The sequence below is a fragment of the Poecilia mexicana genome, unplaced genomic scaffold (assembly GCF_051168715.1).
Source record: "Poecilia mexicana isolate PSO_F unplaced genomic scaffold, ASM5116871v1 scaffold_11, whole genome shotgun sequence".
NCBI classification, from domain to species: Eukaryota; Metazoa; Chordata; class Actinopteri; order Cyprinodontiformes; family Poeciliidae; genus Poecilia; species Poecilia mexicana.
Window position 1 is genome coordinate 25,495,272 of NW_028263380.1, and position 24,052 is coordinate 25,519,323.

Here is a 24,052-nt window from a genome sequence, read left to right on the forward strand (position 1 = left end):
ATCACAAACATCTGTTTCCAACTTGGAAACTTGTAGCTTCTTCCCTCAGTAACAGTCTCCACTCTGAAGAGTGTGGTTGTGTTTTTTGTTTGTTTTTTAGGTAAAAAAATCTTTAATTTCTTTGTGGGTCTTAAAAATAGAAAAACATAATTAGTCTTTCTCTAGTCGTCCAGTCAGGAACTTCAACATTCAATGTGAAAACTGTGAGCAGTGAAGTCTGGGATGGAGAACTGAGCACTACGCTACGCTGTGCTACTCTATGCTACGCTACACTATGCTATGCTATGCTATGCTATGCTATGCTACGCTACACTATGCTGTCACCTTGGGGTGAATTTGATGGGACATCCAGAGGGCCAGATTCAGGAGGACATGGAGCCCTGGATTAAGATCTGTGTTTTTCTTGTTTGTTTGTTTTTGTTTTTCTTTTTAATATAAGCACATGCAGTAGATTGATCTGGCATCCAGACTTTAACGTCTGGTTATATATATTTAGTCATTTTTGCATCTGGTAAAGATCAGATAGTTTCAGGCTGTTTTTACAGGGAGGTAACTATCCTGGTCTGAATTGTTCCTGCAGGTTTCTTCAAGCTGTGCTGCACAGTGCGCTCAGATGAATCATACCGGATGCCTTTTATTTTTAGCTTGGATAAAAAGAAGGATCTTTAAATAAGACAATTAGAGCAGCTTAGGACTGAAAGCTTTGCTGTGATGTTTCTTCACTTCTTTATCTTGGACTCTAAAATCTTTCATGAAAACATGTTTTTAAGATTAAAACATTCAGGAAAATATCTATTTGGGGTTGTACATAACTACAATTACTGTACAGTTGTGTGGTTTTCTTGTTTCCTACTGGAAAATGCTGCAGAAACAGGCGTCTCCATTTCTGCCTGAGAGACTGTGAGTAGTTCAGAAATGTTCATCGAATGCTAATAATGTTCCTGTGTGACACAGCTGGAGGACAGTCATTTTCAGGCTTACAGTGTTAAATTAGTAGGATGCAGCGACGTTCTCCATCATGGCTGCAGTTTTCCATTAATTCCTCGACATTTCGTTCTTCCCTTCTCGCACATTTCTCACACACTCCACAAGCCCGTCATCATTTCTCACTCCTTCCCCATCCTGCTCTGTGCTTCTGCTTCTGGATGAGGCCATAGTGATCTCCATGGAAACAGCCCAGCAACAGGCTGGGTCTCGGCGTCCAATCAGAGCGGACTCTGTTCCCGTAGACAGTCCAATGGGAGAGCCGGGCAGAGGGGTGTTTAGGGGGGTTTAGTGCACCCGTCAAGGTGAATGCTCAGGAAGGCGTGATCCTAAAGCTCACTTCCTCTTTCGCCTGAGAATGTCATCAGATCAGTGGTAGAACAGAGACTGTGACAGTTTTTTTCTTTTCTTTGTGTTTTTTTCTTATGTATAAATTTAAAAAGACTTGTGGAATAACTTGATAAACTAAAATGTTGAAAACTGAAAATTGGCATGATAAATTAAATTAGAAAAAGCTAAATTCAAGTTAAACAAAATTCAAGGAATGACAGAAAAAAAAGATCAATAACTGTTTTTCTTCTATTGAGGAATAAAAGCGTAGTTTTAGTCTGAATATGGACTTGGATGGTTTCATCTTTTTCACCAACCAACAATTGGTTTTCAAAGCTATTTTTGAAGGCACAATTATTGCATTTTGCAAATTAATATGAAACAATCTGACTTATTTATTTGTTTGAGACGTTTTCATCTGAAAATCTGCACAGAAAATATTCAACATTTAACTAATTTTTCTAAAGCTGGAATGAAAGACGGAGAAACACTTTGCTGAATCTGTTGGATCTCTGAAAGCTTTAGAAACTGCTGCAGACTCTGAACGCCGCTGTGGTCCAGAGGCTTCTCTAATTTTCCTGATGGTATGAAAATCCCTCAGAGCTCACTGGAAGAGCCGTCCTGATGGATGCCTGCAGAAAAATGATCAATTAGCTTATTGTGCTACACATGGCTGGACAAAAAGCACCAGCATATTTTGTGAATCATGATCTTGATGAATTGCAGACCACAGCAATCGGCAAACATTTCCCGGACTGCGACTCCGGGGTTCCCTCCTGGGGGCCGGGGAGCATGGCAGCGAGCGGCTGGTGGCTGAGGCTCGGCTCCTGGGGGTCAGCCGGTGTCGGGAAGCCCCCTCCATATTTAGTTGGTTTCTGCCAGGAGAAATCCCTGGACATCATAATCTGACTTTCTGGATGCAGGATGTTGACTCAGTGGTGGGAAAGGAGCAGAAGTTTGTGTGCACTGTTGAGAGATTACAACTAATTGGACTCACCTCAATTAAAGTTTAGGCTCTAACTCAATTTTAGAATTGCAGCGAGAGGAATACTCGTCTCTGTGATGAAGATCTTCCTTTTTTGGCTTTTTAGAGTTTATTTACCCAACATCAGCTGAGATTACTCATTCTTGTTTGAGCGTATTCTGTTCTGTTTGAGCCTTCCCAGTCTGACTCTGTGCAAGCTGCTGTCCATGTCTGACCACAGTTTTGTGTATGTAGTATCAGACGATCTTTGACCAAGTGTTGGTGATGCGTGTTTTTGTAATCGTATCATCAGACCTGTGGAGTCATTTGAACAGATTTGAAAAGAAAGGTTGTCAACTGATCATCTCTTCTTGTTTCTGGTTGGGTTAGTGACAGACCTGAGGTGAACTGGAAATGTTTGGTTTAGATCTATGGGAAAGTTTCTGTTACGATCTGGGAAACGCTGAGAACTGCTGAAGTTAGTGAGTCTGAAATCACCAATCTTTGAAAACTGGAATCTTTTTTCCAAACCCAGATCCTGTCACCAGTGATTACAGGTTTTATCATCAGTCTGGATTTTCTCCCACTTGTTACTCAGTCACTAAATAGCCACAGTAAGAGTAAATTCCTCAGTTGTTACGTTCTTGTGCACTAAGTGATGCGTTAAGAGGCCGGGTTAATCTACAGCCGTCCATTAAAGGAGCTGCAGCCCATTATCCCACCACCTAAAAGCCTGGATGTACCGTTACATAACACTGCAGTTAAACCAGACAGAACCATCAGGCAGTCAGACGGCAGAAAAACCCGTCTGTCACTTTGTGGATGGATTTATCATGACCTCACAGAATGGAAGAAAAGCTATTATTGTAGTAAAGACTGATATCTAGAGATGTTTCCACTGAGCCTACATGTGGGTTCATCATGGTGGCAGTCATCCGCCAATCACATGACCTCCCAATTCAGGATACGGTTGCTTAGCAACAGCCCCCACCCTCCCATGTTACCCATCGAACAGCGATCGTGTGGGTGAGAACAGGGGTTGAGAGTGAGAGCAGAGTTTATTTATAGAAGCCCTGGAAAAACGAGGGAATTACGTGTCGTGTCTAAAATTAAACTCACTATAATCCCCCTCCTCTCTTTCCATCTCTTTCTCTTTTTCATTCACTTTTTTTGTCACATTCATTCATAGATGCAGTGGAAATGAGGTCGAGATCCGGCGACCAGGGAACGTCGGGAATGTGGGCGTGAGAGGACAGAAGGTCTAGTTGTGAAATGCCATCCAATCATAACAGATAAAGTGAGTTATGTTCACCTCATACAGAGAAACCAAAATCTCTAAATATGAACGGAAAAAAATCCCAAATGTTTACGCTAACACACTATAAACGACTCGTAATGTCAGAAATTCACTTCATAAAAGTCCATAGCAGACAAACCTCAATGCACTAAATCATAGACTTTTTCCTATTAACGTTGCTGTCAGAGCTGCCGGCACACAAAGTTAAATCACTCTGCAGCTTCAGCGTCTCCATGAGTCCCACGAAGGGGATCCATTTTAGACGGCGCCGAGCCACAGCCGGGCTAAAATGGTGAGCCAATCAGAGAGGAACAACAGCTGTCTGTGTAATAGATGGATGGAGCCTGAGAGGTGACAGCGTGACGGGCTGCGAGGGAGAGATGAGCATGAGCAGAGACAAAAGAAAAGTGTGACTGATATGAGAGGAAAGATGGAAGAGAGGGTGGCAGACAAGAAGGTGCTAAACAACACAAGACACCTAAAGCAACTAGATTGCTTATTCGTACAACCATATAATTGTTTTTGCTTCTTTTGTTACATTTCAGTGTTTCAGATCATCATATTATAACTGACATTAAATAAAACTCAGTCAGCAGTGTAGTAGAAGTTTAGAAATGCTGCCTCCTGCGGATGGGAATCGCATGTAAACCGCCTGTTTCTGGCCACTTTTGTGGAAAATTTCCAGTGAAATCAGGGATGAATTGGAGCAAAAAATGCGTGAATCTTTTGATTTTTGTGTAAATTAAAAAATTCTGGAGGAAGGTAATTTGGCGTCTGGAGTCTAGAGGGCCACATTAAAAGCTATGGTGGGCCAGATTTTGCCCCTGGGCCTCGACTTTGACACATGTGATCGGTTGGTTTGCTATGCCTGAACTGGAAAAGTTAGAAAAGTTATACAGAAAATTCAAAACCCTGTGTGTTTTTAAAAAATTGCAACATTTAGGATGCCATAACTGGCTTAATGCCCGTAGATTTCCCCAGGCGCAGCAAAGCCCCGTGTGGCCCTGGCGGAGTAAATTAACCAATTTTATCCTCGGGTCTTATCGAATCTAAGGCTCCCTACGCCGGTACATGATGGACGACCGGTGATTTCCTCTACAAGGTCACCCAGACATGGATTCCCAGGGAAACCAGGGCGGCATTTGTTTGTGGGCCAAATGAAACATCAACATTACAGAAGATAAGAGGACAGGGAGAGAGAGAAGATGGATGTCTGAGGTTGTTTCATTACTCTGGCTAGCTGGTTGGCAGATCTAAAGGAGCAGCATTGAAGTATTTAACCAATATAAACAACCTAACTCAGAACATGAACTTGCTGAAATATAATTGATTTAATGGTCAAACTTTTGATAGATTTAGAATATGTAGACTTGAGGTTTTACTTTGCAAATTGATTCACTTGAGTGTCTTAGATTTTTACTACCTGGATGAGAAAATTCTTACTTTTCTATTTCTTTACACGAGTGGAATTAATATTATACTGTGAAAATGTTACAGATCTGCTCTTCCCTCCACTACAAAAACAGAAAATCTTACCAACTAATTTTGGTTCATTTTCTAGTGCAAATATTTTGGTACACTTGAAAAAAGACAAACTTAACATACAAGTAACTTTACAACAAGACATAGTAGCTTGTATTGCTTCAATAATTCTTTGATATTGATAAAGTTATACTTCCACTGGCAAATTATTCATACATGTAAGTGATTACGAGAATTTGATTTATCAAGATAACTTTCGTAAATACAACTAGTTCATCATCTAAACTGAGTAAATAGAGAATGAGGATGTAAAATTGCATTATTCATATCCATTAATTGATTGTGACATTTATTAACTCAATATGTTTCTTGGAGCATTTTACCCAGGGTGCACCAGGCTCTCACCCACTCATCATTTATCATTTATCGCAAAAAAAAAAAAATCATACGAATTTTAATTTATCATTGTCTCAATAAATTTAAATTAATGATGTCAAATAAACAAAACTGTATTATCAGAAATGTAGTTTTAGCCATTTTCTCCATTGATTTCACAGGAAGCAAATGCAAAAATATGATTGAGAACAATTTCTGTGTGCAGCAGTTTAGTGATATAAATCCACTTCTTTGTTAGTGGAGTTCTGAGGAAAACTGCAGTGAAATTCTACATCCAGATCATCTACCCGTATGTGCAGTAACCATCTACAGTACATGTATAGAAAAAGGGTGGGTGCTGTTTTTTAAGTGGTTACAAAACATTTCAATATTTTTCAGTCTTTTTTCAGTGCCATTGTGAGTTTGCACTTCTAATCTAATCTATTATGCACATTTATCCAACACTTTTTGTTGAATTTTAATTATTTTTACATTGAGAGCAAGTGTCACATCTTTTTAAACCTGCATTCAATAGACAAAGTAAAATTTTAATGAAGTGTGTAAAATAACTAATACAGTCACTTTAATAATAAAGCTGCAGAAAAACTGCTGGAGTTTCTTCCTGCTTGTGATGAAGGATGAGGCTTTAGCACTTCAGCTTTATGGTTGCATCGTGAGTCATTCTCTCTCTTTCTCTTCCTCTCTCACCCATCTTCTCCTCCTTCCCCCACTCTGGGAATTATGCAATGCTCCACAGGCGACAGGATGGAGGGGAGGACTGTGTGAGTGGGATGAGGTGATGTTGCAGTCGATGGGTTGGTTGGTCAAGCAGAGAGAGGAAAACTGGAAGATGACTGGTCTTTAAACCAATCTTACGTTCACCGTCCTGCTTCCTTCAAGGTCATTGACAAGGACAGTCTAAAACACCTTCTCCTGTCTGTGATTGGCTGTCACAGTGGAACAGGTTCTTAAAGCAACAGCTGCATAGTAAATTTTGGCAGCCATGTTTACCAGAGTAAAGTACCAGCTGGAGGAGGCGTGACTGTTTGACAACTTCTGCTCGTCTCATGGATTTTTTCCCAAACTACCTCCTAAAATATTTATCACACACTTTAAAAATAGTGGTCAGAGTAGCCAGCAGGTCCATGATTTCTGGTCTGTTCACGCGTCCAAATAAAGAGCAAGGTCAGACTCACTTCCTGCCCCTCAGTTATTGATCAGCAGTTATGAGCTGCTGTAAACTGCACTTGCAGTAACTAACACAACGCACAATCTGTGTTGTTGTTTTTTTTCCTCCAGGTAAAATTTTTAATTTGTATATACAAATTTATTCTTTGTAAAAATGGCACTTTAGTTTTTTTTAAATGGAAAATAGCAGAGAAGAAATTAAAAGGACTGAGACTCCAGACTCTACACAGGTTTATAAATTAATTTAAGTCCTCATCTTGGCATTATAGGTGAGCAAATTGCTGCTGAATGAGCGTCAAATTAAGAGTTCATGTCTTGTGAACAGTAGACGTACTGCAGGAGGAATATGGCAGACATTTTGCTTTAAAATTGCTCCAGAACTCAGATTGTTTCTCCTCCCCAAAACATAAAACAGAACCTTTACTCTGGTGATCCGAGCCTCTCTCTACCTTCAAGTGTTTCCATTAAAAGATGTGATCTCTGACTGGAGCAGAAAGTGCACGGAGTGTGTGGGAGGCAGAACCATCCAGACACACAGATTTCCACAAACCGACACACAAATAGAAACTTCTTTAAGGTGGAGTGAATTATTTATTGTGCATCGAAAAGCTGTGCACCACCAGAAACGACGAGGAAAAAGTAAATGCTACAGAATATGAAAAACGTTAAACATTAGAGCTTCTTAATATCCTTTTCTAGATTTTTTTATCAGCATGTTATTATTTAGCATGTTTTCATGCCATCCTGCATGTTTTCAAGTTCTTAAATATGCCATCCAATCAGGTTTCTTAGATAAATCAATCCAACTGTTTCCTGACAAAATGTGGACAACAAATTACATTCAAAACCATCCAGAGACATTTTGACATAAATTGCAGTTTAAATGCTTAAAACAAGAGGAGTCTCTCTGGTATAACTCAGGTTTTCTGAGAATTCACTCCATAAAAACATCAATGTTCAAAAAATAATAAAATACTGGAATGTGTTTGTGGTATTAAACCCACCTGTCACAAAACCTTTTAGGTGACCTTAAACCGTTTCCCCCAGAATAGTCTTGTCAGCTGAAGGTTTATACTGTTTTTTTTTATGTAATGTTGTAAAATTTGATTCATTTTTCTTTCCACTCTGCTAGCTCTGAATCAGAAGGGTTTCTACAGAGCAATAAAAAATACATTTATTACTTCTGCTCTGAAAATGCTTCTAAATTCAAACAGAAGGAGCCTGGGAGGGAAACCACTAAGAAATCTGAGTTTCTCTCATACACCTGTTGCAACCGTGGTCAAAGGTCATGAATCAACACATTTAAAACACAAAAATCGTATAACTTTTATAAATTTACCTTCATATTGGTTTTTAAAGCGCTTGTTCATTTTATGAAGCACTTTTCTTATGAAGCACAAATGCAGCCTTATGCCATTTACAACAGACAATAAAAACGTTTTGTAGAAAATATATATTACCCCTGAACCGTGTAAAAATAAAAAAAACAGCGTTGTTTTCATGGAAATATGAACTTGGCATATAAATGCATTCAATCCTGCTTTCAACACTTTTCTTTCAAAAATGTCCCCTGTTCCAGCCAGTTATTACAGTTTGCAAGAGAGGAAAGGTTTACTGTAATATTTCTCGTTTGAGAAGTGCTGCCTCCATTGTTCTGACACACCCTGACAGCTGGAGACATGCAAGAGTGGCTGCAGTTGTGAGAGGAAAGTAAAGAGGAGGATCAAATGGCTGGAGGAAGATGAGGTGCAGGAGAGAAGGAGGAAGCTGAGGAATGGAAATTTAGAGGAGACCAACGAGTATGAATGTATTACCATACATTCTGGCTCCTTTCTCGTTTGTAAACCAGTCTTAAATGGATTATTTTACATATTTTTCAATCATTTTATTCTGCAGCATGCTGATTTTCTTTCTTGAAGGTCCAGTGAGCGAAAGTTGCATCACATTGTATTTTTAACTCCAAAATTCACTGGAAATTAAAGCATTTGTCCACATAAAGTAGAGAAGTCATCATAATTATAGTAAATATTACATTAAATATGTAAAAGATTAGATTTTAAACTTATAAATCCAGTGAAAAAAGAACAAAAATGGGTAAGAACAACATTGTCAGTTTGTAGATCCTGATGACATTCAAAAGTGCAAAATCTGAAAACGAGCTCAATTAAAAACTGGAACTTCTGAAGATTTTTTATTTAATCTCTTAGTTTGGTTTAAATGTTCTTTTGCAGTCAATAATTCTGGTTTTCCAATGGAATGTTTTCATTTCATTTTATTAATTTAACAGCTCAAGTTACTTCAAGACAAACTCAGTTCATGTAGAGTAATGGAGAATTCAGCTGCAAAGCAATAAAGTCATGTAAGTTTTAGATCTGGTCACAGAGCAACACAAAAATAAGTCAGTCATATGCAATGTAGCATTTATGCTAATTGGTAAAACAATAATCATTTAAAGAAGAACAGACAGTTACATTAAACAAAACAAAGATATTACATAAAACTAATGGCAACAATAGTTTTGTTAAAGAATTAATCCAGGAAAAACTCCATAGCTAAACATTATGTGTGCCACATAATGAGGCACACTTGGTAAGAAAAACGAAGAAGAGACGCAACATTAACAGCTGCATTCATTGAAAATAATGCATAAATGAAGAGGAGCAGCAGAAATATACCAGAGGGAAAATGTGAATTCTGGAAAGACTGATTATGTAATTTTGAGCAAAAATACAAGTGTGTGCACTAAAAGTAGTCAAGAAAAGGGCATCATTTCTTCAAGTTTCTCTACTTTTTGCCAAAAATGTGCACCGGACAGACACAGTGAAAGGAACAGCTGAAAACAATATTTGCAAAAATAAAAAATATATTATTGCTTACTAATTATTGCATTTATTATATTTATATTTATTATATTTTGGTATTTGAATTGGCATTATGAAATACATTAACTCTCTAATTACTGAGGTGCACCTGTAGTTAATGTCCGCTCACAAAATACAATCACTGTTTTATTCCTAATGTTTATGGGTCAGTTCAGCTAAATCTGCTGGTATTATTCCTGTATATAAAGAAATTTTACTTTGCCAACTATCACACTTTTATACATTTCTTTTGTAAGAAAAAACCCCAGCACACTACTGACACAATATTTCCATTTTCTATTTCTGGAACATCCCGGGTAAAAAGATTGTTTTTGTTTGATGGATGACTGAGCAGCGCAGAAACCAGGTCACTCCGGAGTGATGACAGAGTATCGATCCTACCTGGACACAGAAATGCCTGCAGACAATCACATCCAGATATTTTCACAGCAGCATGCGTGCTTAAAAATGACTGAGTAATATGCTCCTATATGATGAAATACTAAAAGATTTCTAAGACACCGCTTGGTGTCATTTAATCTCCTGTATCAAGGTAGCTTAATATATATTTATGCATAAATGGCAGCAGCTCCTCTTGGTGCAGTAGGGTCTCTAATTGTCTGCAATCTTCCACAGCAGGTGATGAGCACAGAAACAATCTGTTATGTAATGTTGTTACAACAGACTGTGAATATGACATTATTTCCAGCTTGTACTGTGATTTATTTTTATTCCACTTGTGCTTGAGTTTTGGCCAAGTTAAATTGATCTGATTCATTTCTTTGAATTTACCTTCTTCCAGCTATTTTCTTTTGCTGTTTTGCTTCCTCCTTTGCGCTGCCAGGGCAAATATGCCATGCAAATCGCAGATATGCATCAATAAATAAAGCTTTAGTTCTGCTCAGAAGTGATGTCAATAAACCACAATTTCAGAAGCATTTATGAAACATTGGATAAAAAAATGTCCATCTGTACTGAATTATAAATACAGGACAAAAGCTTTAAATTCTTCTTAATATCAAGTTTTTCAGTGAATGTTCTGATGACTTCTAGAGTAATGAAAATGTAACGTTGACAAAGGTTTCTCCGATAGATGCCTACTGATTAATTCAGCAAATTAGATTATAATCTAATCAAAGTTTCCAAGGGGGATAAAACATTTTGCAAAACACAATTATTCTATATTTCTCATTATTTTGCTTCCAAGCAGGCCAGTTTTTCCTGTAATATTTTAATTTTCTTTGGACTTTGGTTGTTCTTTTTTACTTAGTTTTACTTTAGCTATTATAGTTGATTGATTCAGCATACTGGACAATGTGTGCATAAAAAAATGATAAGAATTTGATGTAGTTTTTGCAAGACATTGACATACATACCACAGTTTTTTAAACACCATTTTTTCAGAGTGGAAAAATAAAATTTCAAGAAAAATACATTGAAGTTTGTGATTGTAACTTCAAAATGACTTACTAAGCTATTAACTCTGCAGTAGAAATTATTTTAACTGATTCAACAAAGATCACAATTTAATTTAATTATATTTGATAAATGTATTTATGCAATACTATCAGGCACAGACACACCACTGATGACAAAATAGTTGTGTTCTGAGATAGCAGTCTTTAAACTTGTCAAATCGGAGTTAATGTTATATAATAATGCTATAACTCAATTAAATTGGAAAACTTGCCACTTAATAGAATTACCTTTGCGAGTTATTCTGGGAACTATTTACTTTGCGGAGAGTTATGGTTGTCGGGAGATGAGGTCTTTGGCTGTCACGGCAGTCTGCGTGCAGCCTCGGAGGGAGACGGCATCCGAGAGGGAGAGAGAAGGCTGCTGGCCGGCTCTACTTTCCACCGGCATCATTTTCGCCTCGCGGGGAGACGGTTGGTGAACGGCTGCGATTAATTTTAATATTTTACACCGAAAAAATTATAACGAGCTTTTTTTTCATTTCCCTTTGAATGAGGGTGAAGCTTTTTGTCGAGGTGTTTAATGAGACGTTCCCTTGTCAGTGTACCTTGTGTTAAATCCTCACAAAAATGTCAGTTCACAGGATTCTCTTTTAGTCAGTTAACGGATTTTTCACATTACAGTTTTATCTAACGGTAGTTTACAGACGACATTTTAAGACAGTTGCTCGTTTTTTTTCCTTTTAATTCAGTTTCATCTTCTGGTCTTAAAATCCAAATCCAGATATTCTGGTTTAATCAAGTCTGAGTTCGTCTTTGGAGGAGAACCGACTGACAGCGCACCAATGGGGGTAAGAAACATTATTTACGCTACTTTGGTTTTCCGCTGCAAAAATGTCGGCCGTTTGTTCGGGACAGATTCGGCTATGTTAAAAGGTGAGTCTGCAGATGAAAGGGTTAAAATGAATGAAGGTATGATGTTAGAATGCCATTGAATACGGCCGGTTAGCTATTTATCAAAGGTGTAATGCAGTCAAACGGATCTAATTCCTCTCAGAAAAGTCATTACATTAGGTATCTGCTGTTTATAACACCAAATCAGTGGGTGTAACGATGAATACGGGGATTAAGTGGGATGAAAGTGGGGGATGGACTCATTTTTATTCATTTTATTTTTGTGGAGAATATGGTGCAGCTTTCTGACTCATCCATACTGAAGCAGCCTTATTTCAGTCTCACCTAAATGACACGTTAAACGCTGGAGTCTCCATTCTCACCTAGGGAGACAGACTCAGGTACATTTACTCCACATCCAAACAGGGCGTTTGTGTTTCACACAGCCTGTCGCTTCATTTATGGCATCATAGGTGCTCTGGGTTGTTTTTATGCGATCTAAAAAGCAACTTGGGGTTAAGAACAGGCCAAATACGTTGTCTAGTGCATGCGCTTTTAACAAGCTCGACGCGATTGGTCACGAACTAAAAGGCAGACGCGTTCCCAAAAACAAGCCAGAATTGAATATCTCACATAGTCCGAGATAATAAATGTGCAAAAGCACAGTTATGGACTAATATGTAAGCTGCAAGTTGCCGAGTTTAGTCTTTCCTACCTGATTGGCTGTAGACCCATACCGAGTTTTCTCTTCAGTTCTCCTTAAAGTAGAAAAATTCATAAAATTACACAGATGCCTAAATGTGCAACCCTTCTCTACTGAGGGTGTTGCCTCTGGTTTGTTTCCCTTTTCATTTTCTCAAACGCCATTTAGTACTAACTCATTTACACATTATATAATAGAGCAGGTATGATGCTGCTGCCATGGATGAGGCTGGGTTTACTGAAGGGTAACAAAGCAACAATTGAGCTTTGGGTATCCAAAACGGACAAGTGCGTCAAAATGGTTCCTCAGCAGTGACAATCCTCCCCCTAAGCCCCCACGCTCCTAAACATGTTGACTGATGGGTCCCAGAGGAAGATGCTCTCATTGAGGGTAGCCCTCATCGTCTCGTTTCATCCCTGATGCCTAATGAAACCACACTGAGCTTGATCCAGACCCGAACTTAGGCTTTATGAATTCATAAAGTTAGGCTTTATGAAGCACTTTTTGTGCTATTTTTATGAAGTACATTTTTTTTCTGATTCTGACTGGTCATTTCAGCATTTCCTTGGATTCTGATAAATCAGAATTAGATTAGTAAGAATATATAGTGTAGGGAACTCTGTGAACCCTTAAGTGCTTTCTGTTGTGCTCCATATCCAGCTGTAGAGGGTTGGGATAAGAGAAGACTAGAGCAGAGTATCGCCGCTGCTCTGTCACGGTTTGTAACTATGTCCACTAGACTGCCTGAGGGGGACACCGCACACAACTCTGGCTACTTCGTTAAAGAGCGGGAGGTGGAGGAGGGGAGAGTGGTTTGTTAGCTCATGGGGGTTGGAGGTGGTGAGTGGAAACTCCCGTGTTCTCTGATTTACCGTTGGATGAATGGAGTGAGAGAGGAGATGCAAGTAAAATGGGCTGTCATGGAGTCAGATGGAGACCAGAGGGAGGGTTAGTTTCCAAAGCAGCTGGGACCATTTGAGATCGGCCAATCAGTTGATCAGGACAGGAGCTAATGATCAGGATGGAGGCTGAGGACAAGGAAGGCAGAGGTGAAATTATGGTCAGCTGATTTACGTCTTACAGCAGACAGAGTGATGGAGATGGGAGGACAAAGACTCACCTTGAGAAGAGTGCAACCTGTCAAGGATGGAGGAAGTGGAAGGAAGCTGCTGCTGGGAAATATTTGTGGTGCAGAGATGAGATGGAGGATTCAGTGATGTGAATGTTTAACCACTAATACAGATGCCTGGCTGAAGTGACCTGAAGTGACCTTAAAGACCGTTCAAGTCGCATGGTGCACTTGTGAGGATGCTTTAAGATGAGAGCCAACCACTGTATGGGATTCACAGGATGGTGTTTATTCATTTACCACAGCCAGCTCTCTTTTATGGCTAAACTTTATGGCAGATTATTATCACATACAAATAAAAGTCCGTATGTGGACAGAACATCAGGCAGCAGTGGCTCTGAGGTGTTCCATTGTACCACAGTAGATAAATAAATCACCGTTCAATAGACAAATTCCTCACTAGGAATTTGTCTATTGACAAACATCACCAATCTATTGATGATTGGTGATGTTCAGTTTTTAATAAAATATTTAAAAATTATACCCATAAAGTGTAAGATTGAACAACACAAAAGGTAAAGCCGTTTAACAACTGGGCAGAGTTTCACTTTGCTCATCTATAATACTACCTTGTTTCCATTTTCAGCAGTTTTGGCTATTAAGCAGCAACTGCCAGGCTGTGAGAGTCGAACCAACCTAAAAGTGACACATTCAACATTTTCTCGTGTGGCCTAGCTAGCTTAAATAAATCAGCTCAGATTTCCTTAAATTTGGGAGATCTGTGATCTGAGAAACTGATCTCATCTGCCAATCCTATCCTCCTTTGCATGGGTCTGAAAATCAGCCACTGTCCCATTTTGCTCTGCTGACAGAGAGGGTTGACTGACAGACTCACCCACCAGATCACTTCAGTTCATAACAAATGCAATTTCAATCCTTTCTTACTTTTTATGTTGTAAGCTTATACAAAATATGTTTGACAACATATTACATTATGTTCTATACATAGTAAATTAGTTTTCCTCAAAGACGGCTAATTGTCATTAGCTTTGCAGCCACCTTGTACTGATCAGCCCTGGCTATAGAATGAGAACTGAGCTGCTGTTCCTAAGCGAATGACTGATATCATGTCAGTTTTATATTTTCTGATATTAGACAATTCCAGACCTTAAAGACCATTCACTTAAATTATTTGTTTAAGCAACGACACATTAATGGATTCATAACTCTGTCCTTATTACAGGGAGTCTGTGACCTGTCTCCCAAAGGTTCTCATAACTTTGGCTAAAAATGATAAAGAATCAACTAATGTTCTTAAACACGGATAACTAATATTGACTTTACTAAAGGTACTGGTACCTTTCAAAAGCAGCCACCGGTTACCGGTGGCTCTAAGCAGGATGTATTTAGCTGGACTGAGGGCAGAAATGGCTCTTTGGATCAGAAAGATTGAAGACCCCTGCCTTAGGTTTGCCACCTCTTACATCTATACCACACTCATAATACCAACTCTTAGTTTGAAAGATCTAATGTGAGGGTGTGGTGCTGAAAATGGACGTTTCTACATTTCTGTCATGTTCAGAGATCCCATGTTCTCTAGTCCAGTCAGCTGTTCTCATGCTCATTCACTTATGTTCCATATTTTTTTTTAGGATTTACTAAAATACATCAGTAATCATCATCACAAAAATCTTGATCAGACTTTGGCATTTTTCAAGTCATTGAGTTCAGAGATTTAAGGTTGGAAGGCCTCCTTGCCATCACCCTAATCTTTTGGCCCCTACACAGGTTCTCTATTAAATTCAAGTTTGGACTTTGGGTGGGCCTCCCCAAAGCATTATGTTAAAATTCACAGATTAGTTTAAATAATTCTGCTGAGGATACAAATAATTAAATAATTTGGGTTTAACTACAGCAGTCATAGTTGGGATGAAAATAGCAGGACAACACTTCATCTTTTTCTTATTTGAACATTTTGAATAAATTTTGTTTTAATAAATGTCTGTTTGATAAATGAAGCACCAGATAAGCATAGTTTTGATAGAGAAAATGTGAAACCAGTGGCATAGCTTGTCTAAATCTTTGGTTATCTATATTCATTTTGCAGCAGATGTATAAAAGCAATTTATTTTTAAAGTGAGAAATCTTATAGATTATTCTGTTAAATTTGAGGTGGAAATGTTTACTTTGAATTTACCTATTTAAAGGAAATTTACAATGTAAAATATTCACTGAACTAAATTTTCCTCTGGTTCAGCTGAGATTTTGTGCTGGGAAAACCTTCTCTTTTATATTTAATACGGTGCTAATTTGGCATTTGCCCCATCCATAAGTATTTTCGCTCATTAGGTAGACTCTTTGCCAACATGCACATGTCAGACAGTCCAGCACATCCTCAGTTTTTTGGCAACTTGAGGACAAACTATTCAGTGATAGACAGAAGTCATAATGTCAAATAGTGGATGCTCTTTTGTTCATATAATTTGTTGTGTAATTGCTGCAGTCAGTCAATATTTCATTAATACTCACTCTGAGCCTCAGGACCCTCTGTAGTTTCCATCTGTGAGGCAGAGTGTAAGAAACTACATCGATCTGTACAACTGCAAATCACCCATTGTTGATCACCAATGTCACTGATTCTGCTCTCAGTGCAGTGAACAGTTTGTGAAAGGCCGCGTGACTCATTTGACTCCACTTCCTGTTTAACAGCAAAGTGATGTTGAGGTTTTCCAAAACGTCCCTATGCCTTCTGGAATATCTTTTCATGTTAGGAAAAAAACAGTATTACTTAAAAGCCTAAATATGACCTTTTCACACTTTTAATGTGGCCTCCTACTTTACTGGTGACTTCAAGCATTAAAATTAGTCATTTTTACTGGATATTGCTTCGAAGATGTAGATCAAGCAATTGGAATTTGATGGCATCAGTAGGGCTGATTATTTTAGTTACCGAGCAATCTGAGGAATCTGATGATTAATCAGATAATTGAATAAGACATTGTCTTGTTCTGTAGTAGCTTCCTAAGCTAGTTAAAGAGAAAATGCTAGTAAAAAACAATTCATTTATTTTTTAATACATTTAATTATGTAAAACACTGTACAATTCAAACATCTTATTCTCAAGTTTGAAGTAAAACATAAAAACATTTCACATTACCTTAAAAATTAAAAAAAACTATCTAAAATTGAATTAGGGCTGTATAAATAAATCGATTTGGCGATATATATCGATATTTTCCGCCCTCGGAGAGTATCGATTTTTCATCCGCGAGTATCGATCCGTTAAACCATAGGGGTCCATAGCCTGACAGCTCTTTTTAACGTCTAGTTTGTTACGGCGTAGCAGCAAGACTCCACCTCTCTCAGTCTAACTTTCAACTCGAGCTTAAAGTGCACATTATAAACTACACACCAGTTTTTAAATTGTGTTAATAGGCCAAGTATAACCGGAGTTATGCTAAAATTAGTAAACCATATTTTTCTGAATGTCAGAGAAATGTCAAAAGCGCCGCCATTCCCCGGCTTTTCCGGGGAATGGCGGCGTACAGTGTGAGAGGGAATGAGCTTCCAAACGTACAAAACGAAACGAAACATTAGATTTCTGTGTTTTTGGAAATGTAAAATCTTCAATCAATAACAATGGGCTGTATTTTGTTGCTGAGGAACGAAGTAAAGTTGCGCAAGTAACCGTGAAAGAGAAGCGGAACGGAGAAGCGGAAAGGAGTAGCGGCGCGAACGGAGCAGCTACAAAAGCAGTGAAATCGCGAAATTAATGCAAATTATGACTGGTAGCATTCACTTCGTAATTAGTTTTTAGCTTAGTGGTTTCTGTTCTGTATATAAAGGATTACCTGAAGAATGAACATGGGTTGATAACATCCGAAGCGGGCGCGCAGCGGCGTTGTGTTTTGAGCAGGAAGACGAAGAGGAAAAACCCCCAGCCGGAATCCGCGGCGCAGTGAGGATTTCCATGATAACAATGGCTGATCGATCATTCTTATTAGCAACAGACAAAAAGTATCAGAGACTGAGAGTACTATGAGATCCTGGCAGTCAGAGATCCAAGCAGGGGAGTAGCAGCGCTGCGTAGCTGCAGGGAGTCGATCACTACGGGGTGAGGCGGAGCCACTACTTTAGCAGTTAGACGAAAGCAGCTTATAGCCACGGCTAACTCCGGGAGACAAGGTAGAAAAGCCTTTTTTCCCATAGTCCAAAAGACTGCATTTGTGGCTGCATTTTTACTCCAAAATGCAGCCACAGTGTCCAAAAGAAAAAAACATAAGTGCAATCATTTGCATATTGAGAGTCTACAGAGGCTGATAATCTCCCCACTCTGCTCCTGGATTACCGTTTAAACTTTTGAGTTTTATGTCAAATCCACATGAATTAAATGACAGAAACTAATTCTCTCACTGCGTCTTTGATTCATTTTGTCCAGCTGCAGACTGTTAGACTGTCCAATCAGAGTCAGGTATTGTGTAGTTGGTGCTTTTAATCAGTTTTCAGTTAACTAAATTCAAGTCTATGGAACACAAAATGTCACTAAAATCACTCTGTCCTTCTAAAATCTTTCAGAAAATCGTAAAAATGCACTGAATCATAGCGAATCGTATCACTCAACAAATATGATACATATCGTATCGTGACCAGAATATCGTATATTGTATCATATCGTGAAATTATTGTATCACTACACCCCTAAATTGAATGCCTTGTATGTTATACTTTGCTGTCAGTCGAAAGTTTGAAGTATGAAAAATTTTTGTTATAAAATATTTCTATTTTATTTTTTTTTTACGTCGTTATTCTTCTTGATCAGCAAGCACGTGCAATATATTTCCCTGTGCATGCTCTACATATATAGGAAAATATATTATAACAGTTACAGATAAGTTTGTCTCTTCGAAAGGGAACAAAAACCTCACCTGTTAGCAGCCACAAATGAGCTTGATGCACGTAGTGGATGTTTCCTAGAATTTAGATCAGTAACCTCAAAATTCAAGTCGGACCAAATTTATATGATTAAGTTCTGGGTCGGGCTTTTATGGCGAGTTTTAGTAAGCCTACATTACATACAGCACAGAGAAAACTGAGCAAGAATACACAATGTAAAGATATGTTAATGTATTTACTGAAGTCTAAATGGAGGAGCAGGGAGTTCAGCCTGGTGAGCAAAGAACGAAAATAAGGTTCAGAAGTTAAACTACAACTAGCTCGACTTATTAAGCTTTAATGTTTCCTGCTGAGGTGCTGAATTGTGGAAGACATGTTGATGTGAAACGCCAATTTCATTATGCAGTGGACTGAGCTAGTTAAGCTTTTCTGTTTAAAGTGTTAATGTCTGTCCTGGGCCTCCTCCCTCTGTAGCTGCTAGAAGCACTTAGCATTCGTCAACACCTCATTGGCGGATGTTGGAGCATTGCACAACAAAAATAATCATCTGGCCAGAAGACAGAGCGCCAAATAGTAAAACATAATTTAACAAAGCTTTAAAGCAGATGATTTTTACATATTTAGGTCCTCTACTCATTCAATGAATTGTTACAACTACTCATCATGAACAAATTTATTTTCATGTTATTGTTAGTTATGCCACACTGAAAGAAATGCAATGGCTATTGATGAAGAATATTTTACACAAATAAATCTTGGAGATTTTATCTCTTAAAAGCATAAGTTACAAAAAATAAGCACAGTTGTTATTTTTTGTGGTCCAGACGGCTTCTTCCAGTTTGAACCTCAGTGCAGATGAGTGGAAGAGAGCCTTGAAGCAGATGGAGGGAGGAGAGTGTAAACAAACTGGGAGGGCTTAGGGAGGCGCTGATGATGAAGAACCCCTCTTATGCTATTGCCTGTGTGTGTTTAACAAGCAGTCCTTCAATATTTTCTAGGTCAGTCAGTTCGGTGAGCTGTGTGGTAATCCATTTCTTTTTGCGTGCAGAACTATGATCTATTTAATGTGGCACAACCGGAGCTACTACTCTGCTCTCAGGGCTACACTGACAGGAGCCTCCATTCAGACTCAGAGCCAGCAGCGTGACATTCTGATCACTGGAACATCATCAGATTAGGTTGAAAAATGGGTTAAATACCAGCTGAATCGGTGCCAGCTGGCAGATACTTCACCAACAAGGCTGCTGTTACTGTATCCGCTGATGCAAAGACCTGATAAAGGTTTTGCTGGTAGTGGATTGTTATCTTTTCAAACTCCCATTTGCCCAAACTGGGGTATGGCCATAAAATATTTCTGTCTGATGTCAACATTTGACCCCTGATTTCTGCAGATTAAAAAGATAATCCAGTTTTCCTCAGACTCGGCTCAGGAATAAAACATGTTGGTCTGGTTACAGTTCACCAGCAGAACAGATGAATACAAGGATTCTTCATGTTCCTGTGTGTGGACCTTGTTTTTAAGTCTTAAAGTTTAGTAACCTTTGAACAGTTTGCTCAGTTTCTTGAGAAAAAAGGTTGTTTTTCCTCATTTGTCATCTTTCCTGATCATGTAAATAGACTTCTCAGACTGAAAAGTATTTTACATCATGAGATCCTTCCTCCATTCAGCTTTATAGTAATTTATGAGATTGAGAAATATTCTTGGAGAGGTTTGTAGATTTGAGATAGTTTTAGTGGGAAGAGTGTCAGAAGAAGTCATCCCAGAACCAGATTGTTCATTTATTTTTACATCCATTCACTGTTTATACGCGCTTCTTTTTGCATGATGTCGGGGGCTGGTGTTCATCTCTAGCCATTGAGGACCCAGGGTACACCCTCGATAGGTCACCACTCTACACAAGACTTACAATTATGTACACATGGTTTCCTCAGCAAAGTGTCCTAAGGGCAGTTTGGAGTAAGTGTTTAGGCTAACAGTCTGACTGTGGTAACCTACACATGCAGAGGGAGAACCTGCAAATTCCACGCAGAAAAACCTCAAGTCAAGATCCGAACAAATGAGGTTGTTGCTGCAAGGCAAAGGTGCTACCAACTGCACCACTCTGTAGCCTTTTTTCTTTACAGTCTGTGCTCAGTTTGCTAGAGATACACATTTTGGGTTGTTTTAAATGTGGGGCAGAAAGGAGGAGAGTCCTCAGAACTTTCTGTCCCTGACAACTACTGAGAATAGGCATCAGGGCATACAGAGGAGAGTTTCCTCCAGAAAACCTGCTAGGCCCGGTGTTAGGGGTACTAGGGCGGTCTGCTGGCGGTTCACTGTGTTTTTGTGCAGGGCCGTCCCCTCGCTCCCAGTTCAACGCATCAACTATAAGCCTACCCTAATTTGTCTTTACTGACACCCTGCTTAAAATAAACAAACAATGCTTAGGGGCCAAGTAAAGTCTGGTGGCCCACCAGATTTACAATACAGTGGGGGAAACCCTGCAGAGTCACAATCTAATGAGCCGTTGAAGTTAATATAAACACAATTCTACAAAAATGTTTAAGTTTTGTAGTCACAGTGAACTTGTGTACTAAATAATCTCCTATTTTTGTTAGCATAGGAGATTATAACAAGGTAAACAGCATGTTTACCTTGTTTTGATATGAGTTATTAATTTAGTTTTAACATTTTTCTTTGTGGTTCTATTTAAATGTGTGCAAAAAACATATTTTTTTCAGTTTAAGTAGGTTAGAGTTTTGTTTTTATTTAAAAAATTGAATGACTAAAGTTTAGGCTATCACTAACTGCAGCTGTCTGCATACCTGAGCGTAGCTAAAGCTGCTGGTCACATGACCCAGAGGAAGCCACAGTGGCTTCAATCACTCTCACTGTCTCCATCGCAATATTGGGTTAAAGACCTATAAACCCAGATTTAACCAGCCACCAAAATAATGTGTGTAACCTGTAATGCAGGCAAGCTCATAGCCTGGTGTCTTGCAGATTATGTGACTTACGGAATGGGGACTTGAGTTTCATCCTGGAGTTCCAACACAGGTCATTTCTAAATATCATAAACGGGAAACCGCCAGGAGAAACCAGATGCCTTTTTTAATCCTCAAAAAGGCTAGAATCTCAATACAGTTTACAGTTTTTACCATGTGTTTTACCTGAATGTGTGGGGAAATTATTCTTATGCTCACAATTTATGCTGTTAAATTTAAATGCTATACAATTTCTTTCAACATTAGTGAAAAAAGTAACAAATTGCAATATCTTATCAAATTTGTCAGCTTAAGTTAAATATAAAGAAGCATGTTATTGTCAGAATTGGTGGTTGGTAGTGGTGAGGATAGACGCAGAGACCCAGGTTATGGTGAAGATGATGATGATGATGAGCATCATTAATAATAATGATGCTCGTAACAGTCCAATACAGGCAGCACGGCGGAGAGACTAGCACACAGCTAAACACCGGTAGCAACTGATAAACAGGACTGGAAATGGGAGCTTACACTATCCAGGACTTCGCAGTTCTACTGGATAAGCGCACTTAGACAGGGACTAAGACATAGACACAGACAAGGGCCCGACCAGAGACAAAGACAACAGATGGACATAAATACACAGGGGGTAATCAAGGGAACGAGACACACCTGGGAGACAATCAAGGGGGGACGTGGAAGACGCAGAGACAGAGACTCACAGGGAAAAGGATAACAATAAGCACAGAAACAACTCAAAAATAAACACACAGAAACACGGATCATGACAGTTATAGTCTTGTAAAGACAAAATGTTTAATTGTCACAAGTTTTCTTTACTACAGCACAAAAATGTGTGTTTGTTACGAATGCAGAGGCAGCAAAGGAGAGAGTGACAGAGGGGGATTATTGTTGTTCAGCGGGTTAATCTGTAGCTGTAGTAAACATGCTACTGTCCAGGGTTCAGAACACTTTCTGACAGATGGCCAGAGATACGTCAACATGCAGTGTTTGTAAATCCACGTGTTCACGCATAAGCGTGGATGAACACATGTTCATCTGTAGTTTTTTAATCTTTTTTTATTTAGATTTTTTCATCGAACCTCCAAATTCTTTAATCAGTTTCACTATTTTTCTCTCAACAACCAAACTACAAGTTGACTTTAGTTATGCCACACATGTACAGACACTGGATTCTGTTTATATGACACCCTTAAATAAAAATTTTAATTTTTATATGACATTGTTGGTACTTGGCTCATTAACACTTAATGAACTACAAGATGTCCTGATAGGATTCAGAAATATTTCCTACATGTTAAGAGAAAACTTAACATGTCCAATAGATATCAGGTTGTTTTGAATTGTTTTTATTTATATTTTCATAGAGGCAGACATATAAAGTTTAATATCACCTTTATAACAATTGTTTTGAATATTTTAGATATTTAGATGACTAGCCTTTTGGTTCCAGCAAGCAAGTAGAAATTGGGTCTTTCAGGTTCTTCCAGGAGAATTGATCCTTCTCCTTTGGGAGATAATCTCTCAGGAATACAGCAGTGATAAGATTTTACTGAGGTCTCATTGGGAATGTCAGCAAAAGTTCAATGCTGAATCTGATTTTTTTTTGTTAGGAAATTAAACAACCTATAAACTGAAAGCAAACCAAGTTTTGGGAATTAAAAAAAGTTCTCCTGCCCCCATTCCTTTGTGCCATTTTCTGGTTTCTGAGGGACAAGCAGTTTTTATCAGAGCAGCCGGCTGGTATTTTAGTTCTGTTGCAGGAACCCATGGGATGTTCCTCTGTCAGTGCAAAGGCAGCGCAGTAAAGCTTCAACAGGAATGTGTGAAATACTGAAATTAAATACTGAAATCCAGGACTACAAACATAGTTAGTCATTAATGAGGTGTTATATAATGCTTCATTTATAACCAGTATTTTATTTATTAATCCAAGGTTGAGCAAATAATTAGATCAAGCAACTATGATGGAAAAAGTAAATTTCATTTAATAATAAACTAAATATATATTTTCTTCTGACAAAAGTGGACGTTGCAACTGATCAATACAATGTGGCCCATCATACTGACGAATGAAGCTTTAGATTTAGATTTTCTGTCTTGAATATCTTATATTTATATGTAATTCTATCTATGTAATGGTATTTATGAAACTGCCAAAAACAGGAAAGAAAATACATCGGTTTTCAAGTGAAAAACTGTTTTTTATTTAACAAATGACATCAAATGCTTGATTTTCAATGTTATGTTAACTGGAGGTGACCTGCAGACCTAAAACTACTTAGATCTGCATAAAGGGGTTACCAGCATAGAAATGAGGGCGGTCAAGGCTAGAAAAACATCATTTTATGTTTTTCATGGTTTCTCATCTCTTCTTGGTGCTTTATTTTATCTCCTAAAGTTATATTTGTTCAGTTTTAAGACTGATGTTTCCAAATGACTGATCATGTTTTAACCAAGATCTTCTGAGTCATATTGTTGAATCGACACCAGTTGAATGTAGTTATTGTAAAGTAAACAATCTGCTTTTCTACTTTGAAAATAACTCTGAGTCCCCAGTCTGAGTCTGCAACTCCTCAACGAGTCAACGAGTCAACGATTGGACGTTTCAG

The 24,052-nt window shown here is 38.4% G+C and overlaps 1 long non-coding RNA gene across 1 annotated transcript; it reads left to right on the plus strand.

Annotated features, from left to right (window-relative positions):
- Positions 1-3,471: 3,471 nt before the first annotated feature.
- Positions 3,472-7,635, plus strand: LOC106924781 (uncharacterized). Its single transcript, XR_001419707.2, has 2 exons — positions 3,472-3,575; positions 6,190-7,635. It is a non-coding gene; the product is annotated as an uncharacterized LOC106924781 (long non-coding RNA).
- The last annotated feature ends 16,417 nt before the right edge of the window (positions 7,636-24,052 follow it).